Source organism: Somniosus microcephalus, chromosome 1, assembly GCF_052327205.1.
Source record: "Somniosus microcephalus isolate GS21.2 chromosome 1, FLI_Smic_1.0, whole genome shotgun sequence".
Classification (NCBI taxonomy): domain Eukaryota; kingdom Metazoa; phylum Chordata; class Chondrichthyes; order Squaliformes; family Somniosidae; genus Somniosus; species Somniosus microcephalus.
The window spans coordinates 61332915-61348009 of record NC_140987.1 but is presented as its reverse complement, the minus strand read 5'-3'; the positions used below and the strand labels follow the sequence as shown (position 1 = coordinate 61348009).

Genomic DNA, 15095 nt, shown 5'->3' with positions numbered 1-15095 from the left:
ATGGTGGGGTTACATTTCAAGTTGCTGCTGAAATTCATTTGCATAATCACAAATGTAAAATCTTCCAGGAACCAGCGCAATCAGGCAGCGTAAGAGACCGTAATCATTTCCTTTTTTTCCTCCTTTCCATTAAAAACTATTGCTTGATGTATTTAAGAGTGGTAACCTGGTGCGGTTTTATTAATACAGCTGAAAATGGGTTTATCAGCAAAAATAAGCATTTTTAATAAGGGTGCCCAGTCCTGTGAGTAACCGGATTTAAAAATCACTGAAAATGACTTCAAAAGACCATACTGAACCATTTAATAGTTTCATTGGTGTACACTAGTCAGTTTCTTAGTAAATTAAACATTTTTGGATGTGAGCAAACTTTTAAAAAACTTGCCTACTCGAGCCTGTGCTCCATAGAAAATGAGCGCAATTTGAAGAGCTCCCCGAACCAGTGCAATTGGCGAAATATTGCAATTTCGACCTGAGGACATGACGAGTTTTGTGGATGGGGCCGGATTCGGGCGAAGTGAATCTTGAAACAGCGTAAAAGATTGCAGTAAACATGAATGTAAATGGTTTTGGGCGTAACTCACCTACGCTTATAATTCCCCGAACCTTTGCACTGGTTTGGGCGATTCCACCTGGACTGCGCTGCTATCACTAGCGGAAACTCTACCCCAAGGTGTCAAAAAAATCATTTGGGAAGTCAATACAGAAGCAGTCCGAATATGATGAGTACAGTGGGACATGTAACTAATTGCAGCACGAAACCTTTATTTGTGAAAATGTACTCAAAGCTTTAGTTTTCTTTTCTGATGATTGACATTTTAAAGAATAGTACAAAGTTCCCTCAATGGCTCTGCGTCAAGTGTGTGGAACTGTGCTGTACAAATCTGGAAGGTCCCAGGTTCAATCTCTGGTCTTTGTTGATTTCACTGACCTTACTTAACTCTCCCCAGTGGTTAAGGCGGTGAGTAATCGAACCATACAGACCACACAGTTCTAGGTTAAATCTTTTGTCTGTGCTGAGTTAGCTGATCTCAGCTGGGGACCGCGGGGGTGGCTATAATTGGCCTTAGTGACACTGATTTAGGGAACGGGGTAAAAAAAAGTCAGAGTTCCTGATTGCTATTCAGCAGTTCCTATTGCAAAGGGTTTGTGTGTGGATACTGGACGGGAACAGGATTAGGCATCCTGCCAGACCACCAGCAATTCCAGTCTTAGCTGGTTACCAGGAGGGAAGTGACGGTTGCCGTAGATTTTTCCTCCCTGCCCAAGGTGACCCTTGTCTTTTCTCAGCACATTCCTCACACAGAGTAGCTGAGGTAAGGAAACCCCAGCCAAGTGAGGCCTTGAGCCTGCACGCACCGCTCCTTGGGGCTGGGCATTTAAGAAGATCTATTCCTAACAAAGTAGCTTACAGTTGTCGATTGTGTTGGAAGGCACTCGGTGCGGAGATGCTGATTCCTGGTGCAGCAATAGGAGCAAGGTGTGTTGGCCCCCTGTCGGCTAAGTACCACACTCGACAGCATGTTCCATTCATTGCTCATATTGGCCGACTCAACTCAGGAGCTCATTGCGTGGGGGTATTCACAGGCACACATCTGCTTTCATTCCTATGTGATGCACAAACTTATTCCACAGCTTGTGTAAACCTTCCAGTATTAAACAAAAGGGGTGGACATAATGAGCTTTTATATGTCCCCATTCTAAATACGACCCAGAGACAAAAATGCTCGGGTCTCTACACCTCTCTTCCAGACTCCATTCCTTTAAAACTTGTTCCAAGGAACAGCTACAGCACCTGAAGCCACGTTTCCTGCTGTGAATGAAACAATGAGCTTTGCAGTGGTTAACAATGGATACAGGTGCTTCCTGACAGACGCTGAACAGAGAGTGGGAGTAGGGCTGTATCTGCGAGCTCCCTTTACCCATGCAGGTAACGTCACTTTTCGGTATGTTCTATCAAGGATTTCTTTTTTGAAATCTTAGAAATACACAGCATGTCAGCCAGCATCTGAAGGAGAAAATCAGGCCAATATTTCAGGTGGGACTGACTGTTAATTTGGGGGGGGGGGGGGGGCGGTGGTTTCCACCTGAAACGTTAATCTCCCTTTATCTCTTTCAGATCATGACTGACCTATTCCGTATTTCCAGTTCTAATTTCAGGTTTTCACCATTGATATCAATGTTCCCTTTAAGCTGCCCGGCCGTGGGGCGCTCTGCAGCTCCCGCACAGCCGGCTCACCGGCTTTTAAATGGGAAAAACGGCACATGCGCGGTATTTTGACTGGGTCGCGCACCCAAAAAAAATTAAAAAGGGAACACTGATTGGCATGTTTCTCTTTTACTTTTTTTAAAAAGTCTGTTTTTTTTTTAATAAACATATACCATCCTGATTTCCCTATTCCCAGCTCTACCCTTCAATCTCCTGGCTCTATCTTTGCATTCTTTTCCCATGATCTGTAGGCCACAGGTCAACTTACCAACACAGAGGCTATTGTGATATCACAACAGCTGCTGTTGTCCTCACCACTACTAAAGTATTATCCTGTTCAGGTTTCACACTCCACAGTAACTGTGTTACAAAGGACAGACACCTGCCAAATAGAAGGTCAACACCTTCAATCTTTACATTGAGGTTAATATGCAAGTAATTAAAAAAAATGAAATCTAAATGATTTATAAGTGTTACAGACCTATACATGTACAGCGCTGGCAGACAAGAAGTCCTTTTAGCCTCAGTAAAAACAAAAGCTGCGAATATGTTTTGTACACAGTGCCTGGACTTTCATTCAGTGGATCTCAAAGGAGAATTAAAGCAGGGAAACCCTGCATGGCCTGGTGGCTCAGCGTGTTTTGTGTGTGAAGCATTTGCTTACTGCAAAAGTCCACTGTTTAAGCAACTTTGTGCAGATGCTTATGTCCTCCAAAAGGAAGATGAATGACAAATCCTTTTAACCAAAACATTCCGGCATGAGCTCCAAACACTCCGTACCTGAGGGATCATTTTTTTGGGGGCTGTTACACTGCTGATGTTCAATCTGAGCAAACAAAATGCTCCACATTACACTTGTGCAGGGGGATCAACTTAGCTTTTTTCCCCCTGCCTTCCCCTGGCACTAGCGGGCATTTTAAATAGAACAGCAGGCAGCACATGGCAGAGTACGTTGGAACTTTGCCATGCTGTCGTGGAGTGACAGGTGGCGACCAGAACTCCCTACTCGGTGAGTTACTGGTTTTAATTCTGCTCCTGAGCGGCCCGTCAAACGTAGGGTAAATTCAGAGGGCCTTTCACCTTGAGCCAATACAGGTGGAGCTAATGGAGAAGATTGTAGTGGCAAGAAGTCATATGTGATGTGTACGATTGGGTACAAACGTTACTTCAGCGTTATCTTGATAGCGGTGGGGAGATGGTTACAATGTTGCTTATTTCTTACCATTTTGCGTGGTTAAGAAGCGAGATAGGTGCAGAATAAAGTTGATGTCTGGAGAAAGAAAGGAAAAGACAGACTTGCATTTATATGGGGCCTTAGGGCTTCAGGACATCCCAAAGTGCTTTACAGCCTAGATTACACGCTCAAGTCTCTGGAGTGGGACATGACCCCACAACCCTCTGACTCAGAGGCGAGAGTGCTACCCACTGAGCCGTGGCTGAGGCTATAAACTACATTGGTGGCGGGCAGTGAGCAGGCCTCCAAGTTCATCTCTAGGCACAGGTGTTAGGAACGGTACAGATAAGAGCGGGGAAAAGTCAATAAAAGTGGCTGCAGGAGGCATGGCGGTTTAGCACCTGGATCAGGAGACAAAGGGGGGGGGGGCGGTGGTGAGGGGGAGGGCGTACCCTTCAGGGAAGAGAAGTTGCCACTCCTACCTGGTGTGGCCTACCTGTCCACAGGTGGTTAGCTCTTAATGCCCTCTGAACTGGCACTAGCAAGCCACTCAGTTATACAATTGCTAGAAGACGGGCCGCTACCACCTTCTCAGGGCAGCTAGAGATGGGCAGTAAATGCGGCCTTGCCAGCATTGCCTACATCTGAGCAGGCAGCTGGGGATTAAGTTTGGCACCTCTGACTGCAAAACTCACTCAGCAGTAATGGAAATATCATCAGTGTGCCCACAACCAGGGGTCTAGGTAGAAATGTAAAGCTTGTGCTATCCTTCTCTTCCCCTCCCAGACGCCAACGTTGCACACATTACCGTGCATCTATCTCACTTCTTAACCACACAAAATGGCAAGGAATAAGCAACATTGCTAATATCTCCCACTGCTACCAAGATAACACTGAAGTAGCATTCGTACACAATTGTGCACATCATATACGCCTGCCTGCCACAACCCGCTGCTTCTCCATTGGCTCCACTTGCCTTACTGACAGACTATCCAGTGCAGGGACCAATAATCCAGCAGCCTGAACATGAATAAAGGTACTGGAATAACAAGAGGAATGGAAAACCAAGCAGTCATACAAAAAAAGACATTTCTTTTAATCTTCTGCTAGCTGTTGAACAATTAAACTGTTTGCAGCTAGCTGCTTAGTCCATTGAAGTGATGATCGAGAAAGCGCTCAGTTGATTCAGGAGGATGTAATCGGTGCACTTGCTGTCCTGCCCACACTGCCATCTGGCTTTCATGTTAAGTCAGGAAAGGAAACTGGGGAAACTGAAACGCCTTGTGTGGAAGGTAACGGCAGCTGATGTGGTCTGCAGATAAACCCTGTTGTTCAAACACATTGGGCCGTATTTTGCGACCCCTACGGGTGTGTACGCGCCCATAAGGGCTGCGCAAGTTCCGGGTTTAGGCATGCAAAAGCGCATGCGCTGAAACCCGGAACGTGCCATCCGTCACAAATTCTCTTGATAGATGATCCGCATCCCTGGGTAAAAGGCATCCGGGGGCGGAGAGTGGCGCTATTTGCCCAACTTCCACCCGCTGAATGCCCGTGAAATTCTTACACCTGGTAAAAGCTGGCGTAAGGCCTGCATTTACCAGCATAAGAGTTTTGAAAAAAAGTAAAATAAAATGTTATCACTCATTTATACATTAAAAACCCTGTCCAATAAGGTAAGTTTATTTTTAGCCCCGTTAAAACATATTAAAAAAAATTTCAAAAAATTACATTTTTGTTTAAAATATTAAATGGCATTTTAATTAATTTTAAATATGTAATTTTATAACATTTATTTCATGTGCTTGTGTATTTTTGAAGAGATCCCCAGTCATACGTATGGGAAGATTCCCTTCTTTTATTGGTTGGGCCGGCCCACGTGATCCCAGGGGTGCTTGCAAACCGCATGCGTGGACCTCTACCCACGCGTACCCAGAGAGGCCCAGGAGCGCAAGTCTCCGTACCTCCCGGGCCACCAGGTAAATTGGGAGATTTTTTGCTGGTCAGAGGCATCCACCCGCGGGAAGCCTCCAACGGCAAATTTTGGGCCATAGATCCCAAATTAGAGTAGGGCCCATTAGGGACCAAAGTGGCAATCTTTGTGTAGAGCTGGAAGATGTAGGTGAGGTTTTAAATGAATATTTTGCATCTGTGTTCACTATGGAGAAGGACGATGTAGGCATAGAAATCAGGCAGGGGGATTGTGATATACTTGAACAAATTAGTATGGAGAGGGAGGAGGTACTAACGGTTTTAGCGGGCTTAAAAGTGGATAAATCCCCAGGCCCTGACTGGATGTATCCCAGGCTGCTGTGTGAGGCAAGGGAGGAGATTGCAGGGGCTCTGACACAAATTTTCAGAACCTCTCTGGCCACAGGGGAGGTGCCAGAGGACTGGAGGACAGCAAATGTAGTACCATTATTCAAGAAGGGTAGTAGGGATAAACCAGCGAATTACAGGCCAGTGAGCCTAACATCAGTGGTACGGAAATTATTGGAAAAAATTCTGAGGGACAGAATTAGTCTCCACTTGGAGAGGCAAGGGTTAATCAAGGATAGTCAGCATGGCTTTGTCAGGGGGAGATCATGTCTAACCAATTTGATTGAATTTTTCTAGGGTTGACAAGGTGTGTGGATGAGGGTAGTGCAGTTGATGTAGCCTACATGGACTTCAGTAAGGCTTTTGAAAAAGTCCCACATGGGAAACTGGTCAAGAAGGTAAGAGCCCATGGGATCCAGGGCAATTTGGCACATTGGATCCAAAATTGGCTTAGTGGCAGGAGGCAGAGGGTGATGGTCAAAGGTTGTTTTTGTGACTGGTAGCCTGTGTCCAGTGGTGTACTGCAGGAATCGGTGCTGGGTCCTTTGCTGTTTGTAGTGTACATTAATGATTTAGATATGAATGTAGGAGGTATGATCAGTAAGTTTGCAGATGACACGAAAATTGGTGGAGTGGTAAATAGCGAGGAGGGAAGCCTCAGGCTACAGGACGATATAGATGGGTTGGTCAGATGGGCAGAACAGTGGCAAATGGAATTTAACCCTGAAAAGTGTGAGGTGATGCATTTTGGGAGGACTAACAAGGCAAGGGAATACACAATGAATGGTAGGACCCTAGGAAGAACAGAGGATCAGAGGGACCTTGGTGTGCATGTACATAGATCCCTGAAGGCAGCAGGACAGGTAGATAAGGTGGTTAAAAAGGCATATGGGATACTTGCCTTCATTAGCCGAGGCATAGAATATAAGAGCAGGGAGGTTATGATGGAGCTGTACAAAATGCTAGTTAGGCCACAGCTGGAATACTGTGTGCAGTTCTGGTCGCCACACTATAGGAAGGATGTAATTGCATTGGAGAGGGTACAGAGGAGATTCACCAGGATGTTACCTGGGCTGGAGCGCTTCAGCTATGAAGAGAGACTGGACAGGCTGGGGTTGTTTTCCTTAGAGCAGAGATGGTTGAGGTGGGACCTGATTGAGGTGTACAAAATTATGAGGGGCATAGATAGGGTAGATAGAAAGGAACTTTCCCCTTAGTAGAGGGGTCAATAACCAGGGGGCATAGTTTCAAGATAAGGGGCAGGAGGTTTAGAGGGGATTTGAGGAAAAACTTTTTCACCCAGAGGGTGGTTGGAATCTGGAACTCACTGCCTGAAAGGGTGGCAGAGGCAGGAATTCTCACAACATTCAAGAAGCATTTAGATGAGCACTTGAAACACCATAGCATACAAGGCTATGGACCAAGTACTGGAAAATGGGATTAGAATAGACAGGGCTTGATGGCCGGTGCGGACACAATGGGCTGAAGGGCCTCTTTCTGTGCTGTATAACTCTATGGCCTAGAAATTCGGTGGGCTGCGCCACCAGTTAGCGCCTAAAGAGGGCACTCAGTGGCTTTAGCGCCACTAGCTGCGCCTCCCGCGATATTTAGCGGGGCGCTAATGGCGGCGTTAGCCTGTAGCGCTGCGCTGCCACCGATGACATCATCGGTGTGCGCAGCGTCCCGCTACCACCCCGATCGCGATATTTGGTCGCGCCCGCCTCTGTAATGCCGGTCGCAAATTGCGCCCGGTTCACGGGGTCTACCTGTGGCGGTAGTGGCACAAATTAAGGTGGAGGTGCGGGGCGGCCATCTTTTCGGTGGCCGCCTGCCATCACCTCCGTCCCCGGCCTCCTGATCCCCCCCCCCCCCGGGCAATGCCAGCTGTGTCCCGAGAGCCCGGCACTTCTCGGTGCCGGGCTCTTTTGCCGGCACTCACGATCTCTGATCGTGCTGGTGCAGGCCCCTCCCCCTTAAGAAGGGGAGGAAGGCCTGCAGTACCGCAGCGCGCCGTGCCGCAGTGTGTGGCGCTGCGGCACGTTGCGCTGCGATATTCAGTTTGAGCGCCCCAAGAGGGACGTGGGGCGCCTTGAGCAGTGCCCCGTGTCCCTCTTGGGGCGCTCAAACTGAATTTCTGGCGGGCGCAACGGCTCCGTTCACAGCGGTAATTCCGGCGCCCAGGCGAGCTTGGCGCCCCGTTTGGGGCTCCACTGAATTTCTAGGCCATATATGACTCTATCCCAGTAGAACTTGTGAAAGATCTCATTACACCAGGCAGAATCAGGTCAGTTTACACGGCAACACACCATCCCATCATATACACAGTGCCACATTAAACCAGGATGTAGACAGCAACACACTAACCCAAGGATTTACACATGCACAATGCATCCACCATGTGCACACACGCGTTGCTGTTGTTGTTGTTTCGTACGACGGGAAAGGCTTAGAATGGGATGTCTAGTTTGATTATCCATTCAATGGCCTCCTGAGATGCCGAGTGGAGAAATGAGGTGCCTTCTGCAACAGATCTCAGTGGGCAGGTTGATGCGATGTGTTCCATGGTCTGGGACTCATGGCCACAGTCGCACTTCGGATCGCCCCACATCCTCCACTTGTGGAGCATGCGGCCGTAGCGTCCGTGCCCTGTGCGGATTCGGTTGTGCGCCGTCCACCGTCTTCGAGGGGGGTTGAAGCCAGGGACCTCTGCTGATGGGTCAGTGATGAGGTCCCCATGCATCCAATGTTCAGTCCATCTGGAGAATGCGTCGTCACCAGCTGCATGAATATTGGCTGCTGTTTCCCAGAATGGTCGGCGCGATTTTAAACGCTTTCGTGGTGGGTTTTTCAAGTCTTCGTGAATGGGAAGGTCGGTGCTGCTCATGATTTTTTCCATCTCACGGAGCACGGTGGAAATGGCAGGTGGGGCAATGTGGGACAGCACTGGGAGCCATTCAGTTGGAGTGGAATTGAGCGTCCCTGACACCGTCCTCCTGGTATAGTGACCCTTCATATACACACACGTGCAGTGACCGTTCATGTAAACAGCATGTGCTGGTCCATTGTGTACACAGCATGCATTATGTAGACAGCACACATTGACCCATTGTATACACACAATATACACTAACAGATCAGAAAAACAGACAGATTCTGTCTCAGTACAAATCCACAGACCGGCATTAACAGAGTCAGCTTAAAAGTGACTTTATGCCCTTATTACATTCCAGAGTCAAGTGCAGACTTAGAAGTTTTTCATTTCATTTTCTTTTGGCAGAAAAGAATGTAAAAATTTGCAAATTATTTCCTGTATCCGGGTTAAAATGTCTCCACTCATTGCATTTTACTCTAGACAATGGAAATAGTTTTTAGATGTCCTATGATGTTGCTCGTAAATAGGTTCCCAGCACCCATTGTGCTGGTGACCTGCATTGGAGCACACAGGGTGCATTGCAGACCTCTACAATAATACGGGCAGTAGGCACAGTGCATCAGGTATCTGCCAATGGACTGTCAGCCCCAGTGTATTATCAGGACCACTGATTTACGGCAGTGCTGTCCAATATGTTAACCACTAGCCACATGTGGCTAATATGGGAATCCAGATATGGCCAACTGCATTTCTGATTTGCAAATAAAAACTGAGTAATATACCCCGTCATTGGGTGTGTGATCTCAATATTCATATTTGCACAGTGTTTGCATGTGTACTTTAACCTTTTTAGTGCGTTTGTTGCTAAAATGATAAAACCAGAAGCAGAGCATATGAGTGTTTGTTAATCGTTGAGTGCTTTACTTCCTTGGTTACTTAATTATTGTAGATATACATGTGACTTACATTTACCTGTATTTTGAGAGTGTATACAAGACATTTTCTACTAAAATTAGTTCATGTGGCCAAAACTGTGTCTCTTGTCGCCACACCTGTGGCTAGTCAGTGATTTCTATTGGACAACACTGATTTAAGATACAGGAAACTCTTTTTTATCCGGCACCGACGGGCCCGGCGTGGTGCCGGATTATCAAAAAGTCCGGATTACAGAGAGTTATAGTTAAAAGGTATGAGAGCTCCGTACACCGCAGCAAATCCAGGCTTCCCTGTTGCTTAGCAACAGCTGCAGGAACCCCGGCCACAGACCAAGCGTCCCTGTTGCTTAGCAACAAGTGCAGGAACCCCGGTTACACAGCCACAAATCCAGGAACAGCCACTAATATGAAGTAAAACTTACCTGAACCTACCTGAATTTTGCCGGTTAACAGAGATTTCCGGTTATTTAGGTGCCGGTAAATCGAGAGTTTCCTGTAGCTGGAAAAGTCAAATTCAGTTTTTATTACATAGAATGCTGGGATTTCTACCAATGCTTTAGAGATGGAATTCCACAACTCTTCATTCTTCTATGACAACTGTAAAGGAGTTCTGGCGAAAGGTCTGGACCTGAAACGTTAACTCTGTTTCTCTCTCCACGGATGCTGCCTGACCCGCTGAGTATCTCCAGCATTTTCTGTTTTTATTTCAGATTTCCAGCATCTGCAGTATTTTCTTTTTGTAAAGGAGTGGCCTTGATTATTATTACAGTCCGCACCGCTTATAGCGGGCACGACGTTGTTAACGCGATTCACCGCTACAAGCGTTCGCCGGTTAAACCACCATCGGTTGTAGGAATGACGCATTAGCCCCCAGACACCTTCCAGAGGATTTGGAATGCATCATTGAAAGTTACAAAGCTAAAGTAAATCCAAGTGTGTTAAAGGTCGTAGCAAGTGACAGGTGCTGGAGGCTGATTATTAAATGGTACTTGAAACTTTTGTTAATTTTTTACAGACATTTACAAAGACGACAGCAGCAGTTCAGGAACTGTGAAATGGACCAGCTCACATTCAAGAGGCAAGGTGTTAGTAACATCTGGTTTTTCTATCGACAATAGTTCAAGTTATGACTTATAACAATATCCCCGGAGATTAATTTCTCTGCCTGTGTACCTGGCCCTCCCCTTCCCCCCTCCTGTCCTGCCATGCATTACTCACTCGCCAGGGAAACCGCCACTGCCGTTCGCCCTGCGGCACGGGCTGCTCCCATCATCCACCCTGTGGCACTGGTGGGTTTGACCGCTCACCCTGCGGCATGGGCCGCTCCCATCATCCACCCTGTGGCACTGGCGAGTTTGACCATTCGCCCTGCGGCACGGGCCGCTTCCATCATCCACCCTGCGGCACTGGCGGGTTTGACCGTTCACCCTGCAGCCAATGTTAAGCTGCGTGGCTGCGCACTGGTCTGGAGGTCCCGCACAGCCGGCTCACCGGCTTTTAAATGGAAAAACCGCGCATGCACGGAATTTTGAATGGGCCGCACAGTCCGTTATGTGCCAAATAATAGGCCTGCCAGCAATGTTGAAGCCCATGGAATAAAAGGGACAGTGGCAGCATGGAAACAAAATTAAATGGCTAAGTGACAGGGAACAGAGAGTAGTGGTAAACACTTGTTTTTCGGATTGGAGGAAGGTATACAGTGATGTTCCCCACTCGTAGGTTCTAGGACCACTGCTTTTCTTGATATATATTAATGACTTGGACTCGGGAGTACAGGGCACCATTTCAAAATTTACAGATGACACAAAACTTGGAAGTATAGTGAATAGTGAGGAGGATAGTGGTAGACTTCAAGAGGACATAGACATGCTGGTGGAATGGGCAGAGAGGTGGCAGATGAAATTTAGCGTAGAAAAGTGCGAAGTGATACATTTTAGTGGCTGCAGGAACAGAGAGACCTGGGGGTTTATGTGCACAAATCGTTGAAGGTGGCAGGGCAGGTTGAGAAAGCGGTTAAAAAGTATACGGGAACCTGGACTTCATGAATAGTGACAAGGAAGTTTATGATGAACCTTTACAAAACACTGGTTTGGCCTCAACAGGAGTATTGGGCTGAATTTTGGCGGTGTTCGGAGTGCGGGTTTGGAGGCGGGCTGGGAACCCGCTCTGACCCCGCCTCCATGTAAGTTTCCAAAGTGTCGGGTCTGCGATGCCAGAACAAACCCTACACCAAGCAGCGGGGAAGGCATTGAAGATATTTAAATGCTTGTTAACTACAATTTTGCCAGCCTATTTCTATTTTACCACATTTTTTACAAGGTTCCCGTCGCTCGCGGATCACGTCAGGCAAGTAGGTCGGGTTTTCTCTGTCTCCCCATTGCTGTGAATAGGTGACAGCTCCAAAAGTGGTATGAAAGATACTATTTCACAGCTGGTCACTTTCCAATGTCAGAAGCTTGAGCTTTCAGGATTTGGAATGCACTTTTCAGATTTATGCAGTTTGGAAGTGTTTGGAGTAAACTCTCTATCCACTGTCACTTCCTTGGAGCAAGCTCTCTCACCATTGACAGATCGCTTCCGTCATCTCAACTTCAGCTGCCATCTATTCCAGCAACATTGGTGCCCTTGAAAAAAATCTCACCATGGTCCTCTGAATCCCTCCACGATCAGCCCCAGCACCAACATCACCAGGCACACCAGCAGCACCACCAAACCTTTCTGCAATCAACTGATGCTGCACAAGACACAGGACATCAGCACCCGACCACATTGCTGCCCAGGATGGCCTCACCGTGGCCAGATTTACTTCACTTGACGCTGTAAACCCTGGCTGCCACATGGTGCATCAGGTTGACACCACCCCAAACCAGCACCATAATGCATCCCTACAATGCCCAAGCCATTCCTTTCACACTCATCGCAATTGGGGCGGGGCAGGGCAGGGGGGTTATGTCTCAACATTCGCTGGAAGACACTTCTAAAGGTGAGCACAGATCTGTCCAGTAAGATAAAGTGTTGAAAATATAGATTTCAATATTTGACAACATATTAACAAAAACTTCACATGAACATTGGCTAAACCACCCAAGTGCCTATCCTTGTGTGTTGTTAGTTGGTATGCTTGCACTAGGATGAGGGTGAGTGTGAGGGGTGGTTAGTGAGATGGGGAAGTGATAATGTAAATAGAAAAGGATGGGTGGAGGTGCAAGGTAAGTTGGTGTGAGTAAAGATGTGCAGGAGTAGGGTAGGGAAGGCAGAGTGATGTGGATGTGATGAGCGGCACAGCAGGATGAGGTTGAGTGTGGTTTTGCAATAGCATTTTGTGATCTGCTCAGATCATTGAAAGGTTTGTGCCACTGCAGCCTGGTCCTCCTAATGACATCTCTGCTTTTGTCCTCCTGTGCAATGTGCAACCAGGCTGCGTTGGTGTCCTGGGGAGGTCTCTTCTGCCCATGGGAAGGAAAGAGAACTTCCCTGCGTGCTGTGATTCCCTCCATAAACTTATAAAATTCTGACAGGACTGGACAGACTAGATGCAGGAAGGATGTTCCCGATGGTCGGGGAGTCCAGAACCAGGGGTCACAGTCTAAGGATAAGGGGTAAGCCATTTAGGACAGAAATGAGGAGGAATTTCTTCACCCAGAGAGAGTGGTGAACCTGTGGAATTCGCTACCACAGAAGGCAGTAGAGGCCAATTCATTAAATATATTCAAGCAGGAGTTGGATATATTTCTTAAGGCTAAAGGGATCAAGGGATATGGGGAGAAGGCAGGGACAGGGTACTGAATTTGGATGATCAGCCATGATCGCATTGAATGGCGGAGCAGGCTCGAGGGGCCGAATGGCCTACTCCTGCTCCTATCTTCTATGTTTCTATAAGCATATGGAGGGAGTCATGCGAGAGCCTGGGTGCAGCTGTCCACCTTTGTGCTGTGCTTGTCAGTATTTGCAGCACCTCAATGTTGCAGAACACTGACAGAACAACTGTCCAAATGAATGTGGACATGGCCCCTTTAATGAAACTGGCTGATGATGCATCATCAAATGACATCATCAGACCCACTTCCTTTTAATTGGCTGGGAAATGCGCAGGGCGGGCTTAACAAGCCCAATCTATGTAAAATCGCTTGGAGAGAGCGGGCTGGAGCCAGGAGCGGGACCGGGACCAGCCTCCCACCTCTCCCGCCGTGATCCCATCTCCGCTAGTGAAATCGCGGCCATTGTGTCCAATTCTGGGCACCACACTTTAACGTCCGGCGATTGGTCAGGGGGTGCAACCGAAGTTTGCGGCCAGGACACGAGCGGGCATTGCGCACAGTGATGATGTCAAAGCCGGAGGCGCAGCGCCGCGGGGCGCTACCGTCTACAGCAAACCTCCCGCTGAATTTCGCAGGAGGCGTTAGCGGTACCATGCCCGGACGCTAGGGGCTTTGCGCAACAGGCTGACAACAGGGATGCAATGTACAGTTCGAGACAGGTGGTGGAGAGGTAGTGCTGGGTGTCATCGGTGTACATGTGGAAGCTGACTCCCATGTTTGTGGATGATGTCGCCAAGAGGCAGCATGTAGATGAGGAAGAGGAGAGGGCCAAGGACAGATGCTTGGGGGATTTCAGAGGCAACAGTGCAGAGGTGGGAAGAGAAGCCATTCCTGGAGATGCTCTGGCTATGATCGGATAGGTAAGAGTGGAACCAAGCGAGGGCAATCCCACTGTGCTGGACAATGGAGGAAGGGTGTTGGAGGAAATTGTTGTGGTCAACCATGGAGAGGTTGGGGAAGATGAGAAGGGAGAATATACCACAATTACAGTCACAGAGGATGTCATTTGGGACTTTGGTTCGGGCTGTTGAGTACTGTGGAAGGGATGGAATCTTGATTGGAGAGATTCAAACATGGAGTTGCAGGAAAGATGTATATGGGTTTGGGAAGCAACAGCACATTTATGAACTTTGGAGAAGAAAGCAAGGTTGGAGATGGAGTGGGTGTTTGCAAGGACAGAGTTGTCGAGGGTGGGCTTTTTGAAGAGGGGGTGATGATGGCGGTTTTGAAAGTGTGAGGGACAGTACCTGAGAAGAGGGAACCAGCTGGGACCCCGAGAGAGGCCAAGATGGTCCCAAATCAGGGTTGGGGAAGAGGTGCAGTGGCAAAATTACATAAAAACCTCAAAAAAATATTTTAAAATTGAACTTATTCTGGGGAGTTTCTTGGCTGGAGAGGTAGCGAGAGAGCAGTTGCAAAATCAATTACTTGTACATTTTATTGCCATTCAACCCTTTTCTATTTCTTTTTATTCATTCACGGGATGTGGACGTCGCCAGTAAGGCCATTCCTAATTGCCCTCGAGAAGGTGGTGGTGGTGAGCCGCCTACTTGAATAGATTCTTCTTGAACGCTAGGCCATTTCGGAGGGCAGTTAAGAGTCAACCACATTGCTATGAGTCTGGAGTCACATATAGGCCAGACCGGGTAAGGACGGCAGATTTCCTTCCCTAAATAGTTTCATGGTCACCATTACTGAAACAAGCTTTTTATCTGTCGCCATTCTATTCCCTCTACCAGTCCAGCTTCCTTATATCTATTCTCTTGGCTTT

The 15095-nt window shown here is 47.6% G+C and overlaps 1 protein-coding gene across 10 annotated transcripts in view; it reads right to left on the bottom strand.

Annotated features, from left to right (window-relative positions):
* The window catches only part of lhfpl2a (LHFPL tetraspan subfamily member 2a), a 211441-nt gene that overhangs the window by 87334 nt on the left and 109012 nt on the right, over positions 1-15095 (bottom strand). The window contains exon 1 of one of the 10 annotated variants that reach the window (XM_085982393.1): positions 3432-3591. The exons of the other annotated variants lie outside the window; for them this stretch is intronic. The gene's annotated coding sequence lies outside the window, so the exon portion shown is untranslated. Of the gene's footprint in view, positions 1-3431; positions 3592-15095 lie in introns of those variants that run through there. 10 annotated transcript variants of the gene reach the window in all.